Raw genomic sequence first — 8721 nt, forward strand, 5'->3', positions numbered from 1 at the left:
TTGTATTGATGCATGTAGAAGAGTTGGCTACTATATTGGATGCCCAGAGTAGTGCAGTGAGGGAGACAACAAGCCAATTCGAAATTGAAATTGCCTTGTTAAAGAGGGCAGTTAGTGGTCTTCCTAGGGAGAGGAAAGTTTCCACAAAGGTGAAGGTCTCTGAACTAAAGCCCTTTAATGGTGCTAGGAGTGCCAAGGATTTAGAAAATTTCCTATGGGATATGGAGTAGTATTTCAAGGCTACTAGGGTGCTAGATCAAGAGAAGGTGACAATTACTAGCATGTATCTTTCTAGGGATGTAAAGTTATGGTGGAGAACCTGTGTGGAAGATGATCCAGATGTTGGTAAAGGGATTAGTTCTTGCCTACAAACACTGTTTGGGTTGCAAAGAACTCCTTGAAGAAATTGAAGCATATTAGTATGGTGCGAGAGTATGTCAAACCATTTAGTTCTTCGATATTTGATATCATGAACATGTCTGAAGAAGACAAGCTATACAATTTCATATCTGGTTTGCAGCCGTGGGCTCAGTTGGAATTAAAGAGGTAGGCTGTGTGTGATCTACCCATTGCTATGTCTAGTATAGATGCCTTAGTGGATTAAAATTACATTAAACCCAGTGGGGACTATGAGAAGTGTAAGTCCAAGGACAAAGGAAAAGACTAGTAGAAGAAAGATGACAAGGATAAGGATAAACAAAATGTTAGGACATATGTGATTCAATGTTAAGAACACATGTCACTATTTTATGTTATTGGCTAACCTTTGACAAAACGTACTTTACTTGTAATTGGGTAGACCTAGGATGTGTTTGATGCTTCAAGAAACCTTGTTTCAAATTCAAGTGTTAAACCCATGCAAGTTTGTCCAAGATTCAAGTGTGAAAAGTGTTGTTCATTAAAGCTCGACAGCTAGTATCTATCGAGCCTTGAAGAGCTGTTTCAATCCGTGGCTCTACAGTAGCTCGACAGATAGAGTATTTGTCGAGGTTTATGAAACTCAAAATTTCTAATATGTTTTTCATTCAATCCGTGATTGTATGTTTGGGATTTCTTTTCTCACAACCCTAGAAATATAAAAATATTATTTTAAGGGTTGTCAAAGGTGACACAAGTTGCACAAGTATTGAGCAAAGTTTGTTCATGCAAATTGTGACCGGGGACAGAATTCGCCCTAATTCATCTTTCTTGTGAAGAAGCTACCGCGTTTGTGCACCGTAGGGTTTTGTGACTAAGGAGCTTCTTGATCTTCATCATGTGATGAACTGAAAAATTTTACAACCAACAACCTTCTCTAGTTGGTGATTGAAGTTGCGTACTGGGATCCGCACAATTGGTTAGTCATGTACTGGGAGTCGTGCATTGAAAGGAAAGATTGTCACTATAAGGGTATTGGAGTAAGGGTTCAACTGTAGGTTAGTATAAGGTACTGAGATTCCTTTACTTGTAACTACTTGTTGTGATAATAGTGAATTATTGGGAGTGGTGACCTTAAAATCACCCAATGGGGTTTTTACCGTGTAGGTTTTTCCTATTCATAAAAAAATCACCATGTCAATTTATTTTTTGCTACACACTTTAGTTAATTGGTGATTTTTTTGTGCTACCACGCGTTTGCATGTTAATTTTATTAATTAATAAACTTGGCTAATTAATAAATTAATTCATCACAAAGAGTCAATACATTCTTGGCCTATTACAAAAAAAAAAAAAAAAAAAAAAAAAAAAAATCGGGTAACAAGTTTTTTGTCAAGGGAGAGAGTTCCAACTCCTAACAAGGAAAATAACAACCAAAACTTAATGTAGGCTGCTTCATATGCAATGGGCCTTATCGAGCACGAGACTACCTTAAGTCAGTGAGGGTGATACCATACCGTACCGGCCAGTGCACTGGTACAAGTACATCCCTATTTCGTACCGGAAAAAATACCGGCCATACCGGCCGCATACCGGATGTACCGGCGAAATCCGGCTGTTTCGGCTGGTAAATGGATACAGGACCGAAATACAAAATGCAAATCTGAGCAAGCCAAAGAAAACCCAGCAGAAAGAAGGAGAAAAATGAAAGAAAAATGCAAAGGGTAATCGGTGAACATATATAAATTCCAAATTTACAACATATATAAACTCAAAAAAAAAAACAAACAAACAAACAAACACTCCTCGGCGGCGATCTGGTACTGAGAGTCTGTAACGCCACTCCTCAGTCGCCGGTACACCTCTTTCTCTCTTTCTCTCTTGCTGAACACTGCTGTGAAGCAGTTCATTTTGTCTGAACAACTGAACTTCTAGACTAAGTAATGAAGTGTTTTACTGCTGTTTGGTTTACCCAAAAAAGAGAAGTGTTGTACAGCTGTAAAACATTTCACATATAATAGTATAAAATATAATAGTAAAGAAGTGTTGTTCCGGTGATTTAATGGTCTTTAGTCTCTACACAGCACACTACAATTAATAATAACAATAATGTGGTTTATATTAGAATTTTTTTGGAGAGTATTAGATTATCTATAAAACATTATTATATAAAACATTAAACATACCAATAAAATAATCATTATAACTAAATGTTTATAAAAAAAATTATTATAACTTTGTATATTGTATAAAATAGTAAAAAATAGAGGTAAATCCGAAACGGTATACCGGTATTGACCGGTACCCGAAATATATCGTACCACTGGCCAAACCGGTATAGCCTCCGATACGGTATTGACTTCCTTGCCTTAAGCATGAGAAACTTAATGCCGTGATTACTGAAGATGACAAAGGGCAATTAGATGAAGAAGTTCCCAACCGTGTGAATTGCTTACAATTACTAAATGTACTTAGTGCAAGAGGTACTTCTAAGGGTTTGTTTTATTTTCAAGTGGAGATAAATGGAAATAGGGTTGAAGCGATGCTTAATACTGGTGCTACCCATAATTTTGTTGCTGATTGAATGGTCTAACAACTTAGGTTGAAAGTGAGCAAATTTCCAAGTAAGATCAAGGTAGTAAAATTAGAAGCAAAACCTGTTTTGGTTATTGCTTTTGGTGTGCACTTTAAGGTTTGTGAGTGGATTGGAAAGGTGAATTCCTTGAACATGCAGTTGGATGACTTTGATGTAATTTTGGCTGATGAGTTTTTTATGGCATCAAGGGCAGCCATGCCGCCATTCATTAGAGTAATGTTGATCTTCGACTAGAAGCAGCCATGTTATGTTCCTACTAGACTTGGGCTAGGAAATAATAGGACTAACAAGGGGAATGGACTGATGGTGTTAGCCATGCAGGTTGAGCACGGCTGAAGAAGGGGAAGTAACTTACTTAGCTGCCATGATTGAGATCAAGCCAGACAAAGTTGTCCAGATGTTCTTGCCAGATTACTGAGGGATTTTGTCAATGTGATGCCTCCAAATTTGCCTAAGACCCTTCCACTGAGGTGTGCTATTGATCACAAGATCAAGTTAGTTCCTGGTTTAAAGCCTTTTGCGAAGGCTCCATATAGAATGTCTCTTATGGAGTTGGCTGAAATGAGAAGCATTTGCTTGAGTTGCTTGATGCTGATTACATTAAGCCGTCCAAAGCTCCTTATGGTGCTCCAATTTTGTTCCAAAAGAACCAAGATGGGTCGTTGCAAATGTGTGTGGACTATAGAGCCTTAAACAAAGCAACGATGAAGAACAAGTATTCAGTCTCTTTGATTCAAGACTAGTTTGACAGATTGTGCAAGGCCACCTACTTCACCAAATTGGAATTAAGGTCAGGCTATTGGCAAGTGAGGATTGCTGAAGTGGATGAACCAAAGACAACTTGTGTAACTCGGTATGGTTCCTATGAATTTTTAGTTATGTCTTTTGGTTTAGCAAATGCCTTTGCTATATTTTGCAATTTGATGAATGATGTGTTCTATGAGTATGTAGACCAATTTGTAGTGGTTTACTTAGATGACATTGTGAGATATAGTGAGTCCTTGGAAGATCACTTGGAACACTTAAGCAAGGTGTTGTCTAGATTGAGAGAGCATCAATTTTATGTTAAGAAGGAGACGTGTGTTTGCCTAACAATAGATTATTTTTCTAAGGCATAAGGTCAGTCAAGATCTTGTAAAGATGAATGAGAGCAAGGTGCGGGCCATCCTTGATTGGCCTCCACCAAATAAAGTGAAAGCTTAGATTTGTGCTAAAACACACGAGCTTGTTTAGACCCCTAATTAAAAATTTCAGCTTAATTACTTTTACTCTAACTTATCTAAGTGCAGAACAAGAGTAAATGAAGCGCAATCACCGGATCTACTCTCTAAGCCATAAGCAAGCAAGAAAAAATAAATATCAAAGCTTAAAGAGTAATGGAAGAGAGATGTAAATATAAGATAACACCAAAATGTGTTATCGAAGAAGAAACCGAAGAACTCGGTGAAAAACCTCTTCGCAACCCTCCAAGTCGAAATTGATCAACTAGTGAATAAGTTGGAGTATACTAATAACAAAAGATCCTCCAAGTCTAGTCAACTCAATGTACTTAAACCCTCCAAACTCCTGCTACCAACAGACTTCTCGGAGTCTTGTCTTCACTAGCTTTCCAAATCCTGCAATACCGCCCAATTGCATCCGCCAAGCCTCACCGGCTTCTTTTGGCAAGTCTCTAAAGTTTCCCAAACTCCAAAACACTCTCTACACTCTAAAAAGGTGTGGTTTGTGTTTAAGTACAAATCTCCTCTCAAGGTATAACAGTGGGAGAAGGAATGAGAAAAGGCTACAATGATTTCTCACTAAGAATAAGTAGCTCTCTCTCTAAAAGGTGGGTGTATTGTGTTGTAGAAAACCTATCTAGAGTTTTTCTCTCTGAATAGCCTCCTTTACTTTTATGGGTAATGAGGGCATATATAGTAGAGGTGAAGGGTAAGAAAGTCACACTTAAAATCCTCCAAGCAGGGAGTTTTGCGGGTACCTCCCAAGATGGCCTGTCTCGCGAAGTACTCGCGAAATGTATCCTGACACTTGACTCTTCAGTTTCCAGCATGTGCTTCTCAAGTGCCATTTTCATATGAACCTTTCTTGCGAACTTCTTGCGAGCTAGTCGTGAAATTGCACTGATGTTCATTTCATGCTTGATTCTTCACCAACTTAATACTAAACTCAATACAATAAAATCCCACAAATTAAATACAAGGAACAAAATTAAAGCAATTATAACACTTTTTGTCATGGAATAAAGTCAACATAAAACATAATTATAAACCACAACTTTATATAAAGTAAATGAGAATTTTGTGTATTTCTTCAAGCTCTGTAAGGGTTTTCTTTGTACTTGAGAGTGAGTAATAAACGTTGGAGTTTTCCCTATAAATATAGTGTGTGTTGTGTGCTTGTGCTCCTAATAATCTGTTCTAATTGTTCTTGCAGTGTGTGTGTGTGTGTATGTGTGGTGTTGGCTGAGACTAAGTCAGGGATTTATGAACATCACAAGTAGAAAATTTAAGAGAAAAAGTTGACCCTGTGATACTCGTACCATTTTTTTCCTCTATCTCTGTATTTTTATGCCAAAATTTTGAAATGTAATTGTTAGAAATATGCTAATTATACTTGTATGTATATTTACTGTATTAAAAGCATAACCTATTTTACTAACTACGATCTACAAGTGCATAAACTCACTTTTTTTTTTTTTGGCAAATTATAACTTACCTACCCATTGTTTAACTGGAATTTAAATTGCCTACTTGTGATTTGAAATCCCATGATGCAAGTATTTTGTTGGATTTTTTTGATTTTGTATTTTTATGTTTTTTGTGTTTTTGAAGGAGAGAGACATAAAAGTGGAGCAAAATTACATATTCAACCATGTTTTTATCAGATGTGGGTTACAGAACTTTAACTGAGTTAACCTCAGGTAAGTAAAATGTGAAATTTTAAATTACAAGTAGACAATTTAAATTTCGGCCAAACCACAAGTGGGTAAGTTATAAATTGCCATTTTTTTTTTCATATAGTTTAAGTATAAAATGTTTATTCTAACTCAGTAAAATATGAATTTTAAAATTTAAATTTCCCAATTTATCTTTATATCCTCAATTTATTTTATTTTTCAAACATTTTTAATGAGATAATAGGTTTATTTTTAGAAATATAGAAAACAAAACACTAAAGAGTTAATATATATATATATATAACTATATATAACATTGAATAATGATTAGTAGAATGAGTAGTTAATATAACATAATTGAATACATGTCTATTGAGCTTAGGCCTTTTAGGTTAAAGTATATTTTTAAATAATGATTAGTAAAATGAATAGTTAATATAACATAATTGAGCACATGCCTATTGAGCTTAGGCCTTTTAGGTTAAAGTATATTTTTATATGTTATGTTAATTACTTAAAAAGACTCTCCAAGATATTTATCTTCCTAACAATTATGTCATCATTTCTAAATAAAAAAATAAAAAAAAACAGTTATGTCATCATTGAAAATTCATTGTTTGCTATAGCAACTTCTTTTTTCCCTCTCTTCCCTTATTCATCACAACTCTCAAAACGTTGATTGAGTGAGAATAACTAAAATTATGTAAAGAGCGAAAGAAATTAACCTTGAACCGTTCCCCTGCGGAGCCAAATGACAACTCATAACTTTTACTTATCAAAGATGAAACCTCTAAAATAATAAATCAGCGGCCAAACTCTCTATGAAGCTAACGAACTTTACCACCAAGATCGGAGTTTTGATCCCTGAAAATGGGAGAATACATTAGAAGCTTTCCAAGAGCATATATACACACACACACACACCGCTGAGTTATAGATGCAGGCATGCAGCAATGGGTTCTGAATCTACATCCTCATTAGTCAAATTACTCTTTTAAGGGGAAGAGTGCATGTCATTCTAGCTTATAAATGAACAAGAAGCAACAATTTATGTAAAAATTTCGTATACCCATCTCAATAGAAATGGCACTTAGAAGCAATGCCACCCCAAAAACATGCAACATTCTAGTTGTTTAGAAAATGTAAGTGAAACGGACTGTGTAAAATGAACCTGCTAAACTCAAGTAGGAAGCATTTTACAAGGCGCGCGGAGCAAGAAAGACCGAGATTTAGACAAAGCAAAGAGAGGACAAATTTTGCTTTGTTATAGAGTGCAACATTGGTTTTATTTATTTTTAGCTCAGTCGGATAGAGATGCTTTGTATCCAAGTAATAAACATGGATAACTCCTGTTACTCTTTTAAACAGTTGGTTTGTAAACCATAGACACTAGTCCACCCCTCAAGTCTTTCTTTGAAGTTATATTTCGAGCCCACCGCCAGTAAAATTTCAGTTTATTACATATTCAATTCTTCCAGCTAACGCGGTAGTGTAAACACAAAAAAAAATTTAACTTCGTGACTTCCCCGAGACTAAAATGGTAAACAAATGAAAAAATAAGCATATGTTTGCCATTTGATAATTGACTATGACCTTGAAATTGCGACTCCACATGCACGGTAGCACTGTAGCAAAAAATAATCCAACTTCACGTCTTCCCAGCAGTGAAATTGGTAAACATATGAAAAAATAAGTTAATGGCAATTCAACTTTTTTTCAAGTTTGTTTATTTGTTTGTTTTGTTTGGGTTTGACTTACTTCCAGTACTTTTTAACTGAAATCTCATTTTGTTTTAATGAGATTGTCCAATTACCCCCTCTCTCACTCTCTCTCTCTCCTATATATATATATATGTGTGTGTGTGTGTGTGTGTGGCAATTGAAGGGTTGGTTATGAATATATGAATGAGACAAATTCTTTGGTAAGTGGCACAAATTAGGTTTATATGAAGGAAGCCTTATCCTGCAAGTATATTTAAATATATCACTTCTTGCCTAACATTACCTCTACCAATTCCGACAATCACATGCATATAGCAAGATTTTTATGTGTAGGTACTGGGTAGGGGTGTTTGCAGTGCGGTGTGGTAAGATGCGATTTTGAGCCATTTTTAGCACCGCTTTTTGCAGTGTAATTTAACTAAAGCCATAACTGCACCGTACCTTATTTTTGCGGTTACATGTGCAGTACAGTATATAAGATGCAGTTTGAACGGCTTGAAGTTGATATATTTTTCAAATTTTAGGTTTTTCCTACCTAGCCCAAAACTAATTTTTTCCTTTGTTTTGGACCAAGTTTTAAACTATTAAGCTAGTTTTCTTTATTTTGGCTTACTTTCTTAGTCAACACTTATTAGGGTTATAAACCTTTTTTTTTTTTTTTTAAACTAGGGTTATCAAACTTGTTAGGTTCTAAGACTTTAGGAACTAATGTATTAGAATTTCAATTTGTATATGTTAACAAACCATGATCAAAACATTTAGTTTAGGTTTAGACTTGCTCAAAATTTGGTTTAAATTAAGTTTAGAATCGAGTAATTGCAAGAAATTACTATTCAATTTTTGCAAGGCTTGATTGATCAAAAATTAGATTTGATCGATTGAAAGTCGCATATCAGCAAAAATCAGCAAACGTAAAAAGACCATAACTTATCCATTTGAAGCCCTAATTGTAATCTGTTTTTTTCCAGTATTTAAAGGACATCATAAGCTAACCCTAGTTAGGGCTTTTCAGAGTTTTTCTTTTCAGAGAGAGAAGAATGTGCCTCTTTTGCAAATCTAGGGTTTTGTACCCAAAAGCTTTCTGAAGTCTTTGATGTGTTCTGTGTTGAATCTTTTGTGAGATTTAGAGGTGTTTACCTTCATACACACAC

The sequence above is a fragment of the Castanea sativa genome, chromosome 7 (assembly GCF_040712315.1).
Source record: "Castanea sativa cultivar Marrone di Chiusa Pesio chromosome 7, ASM4071231v1".
In the NCBI taxonomy this organism is placed as follows: Eukaryota; Viridiplantae; Streptophyta; class Magnoliopsida; order Fagales; family Fagaceae; genus Castanea; species Castanea sativa.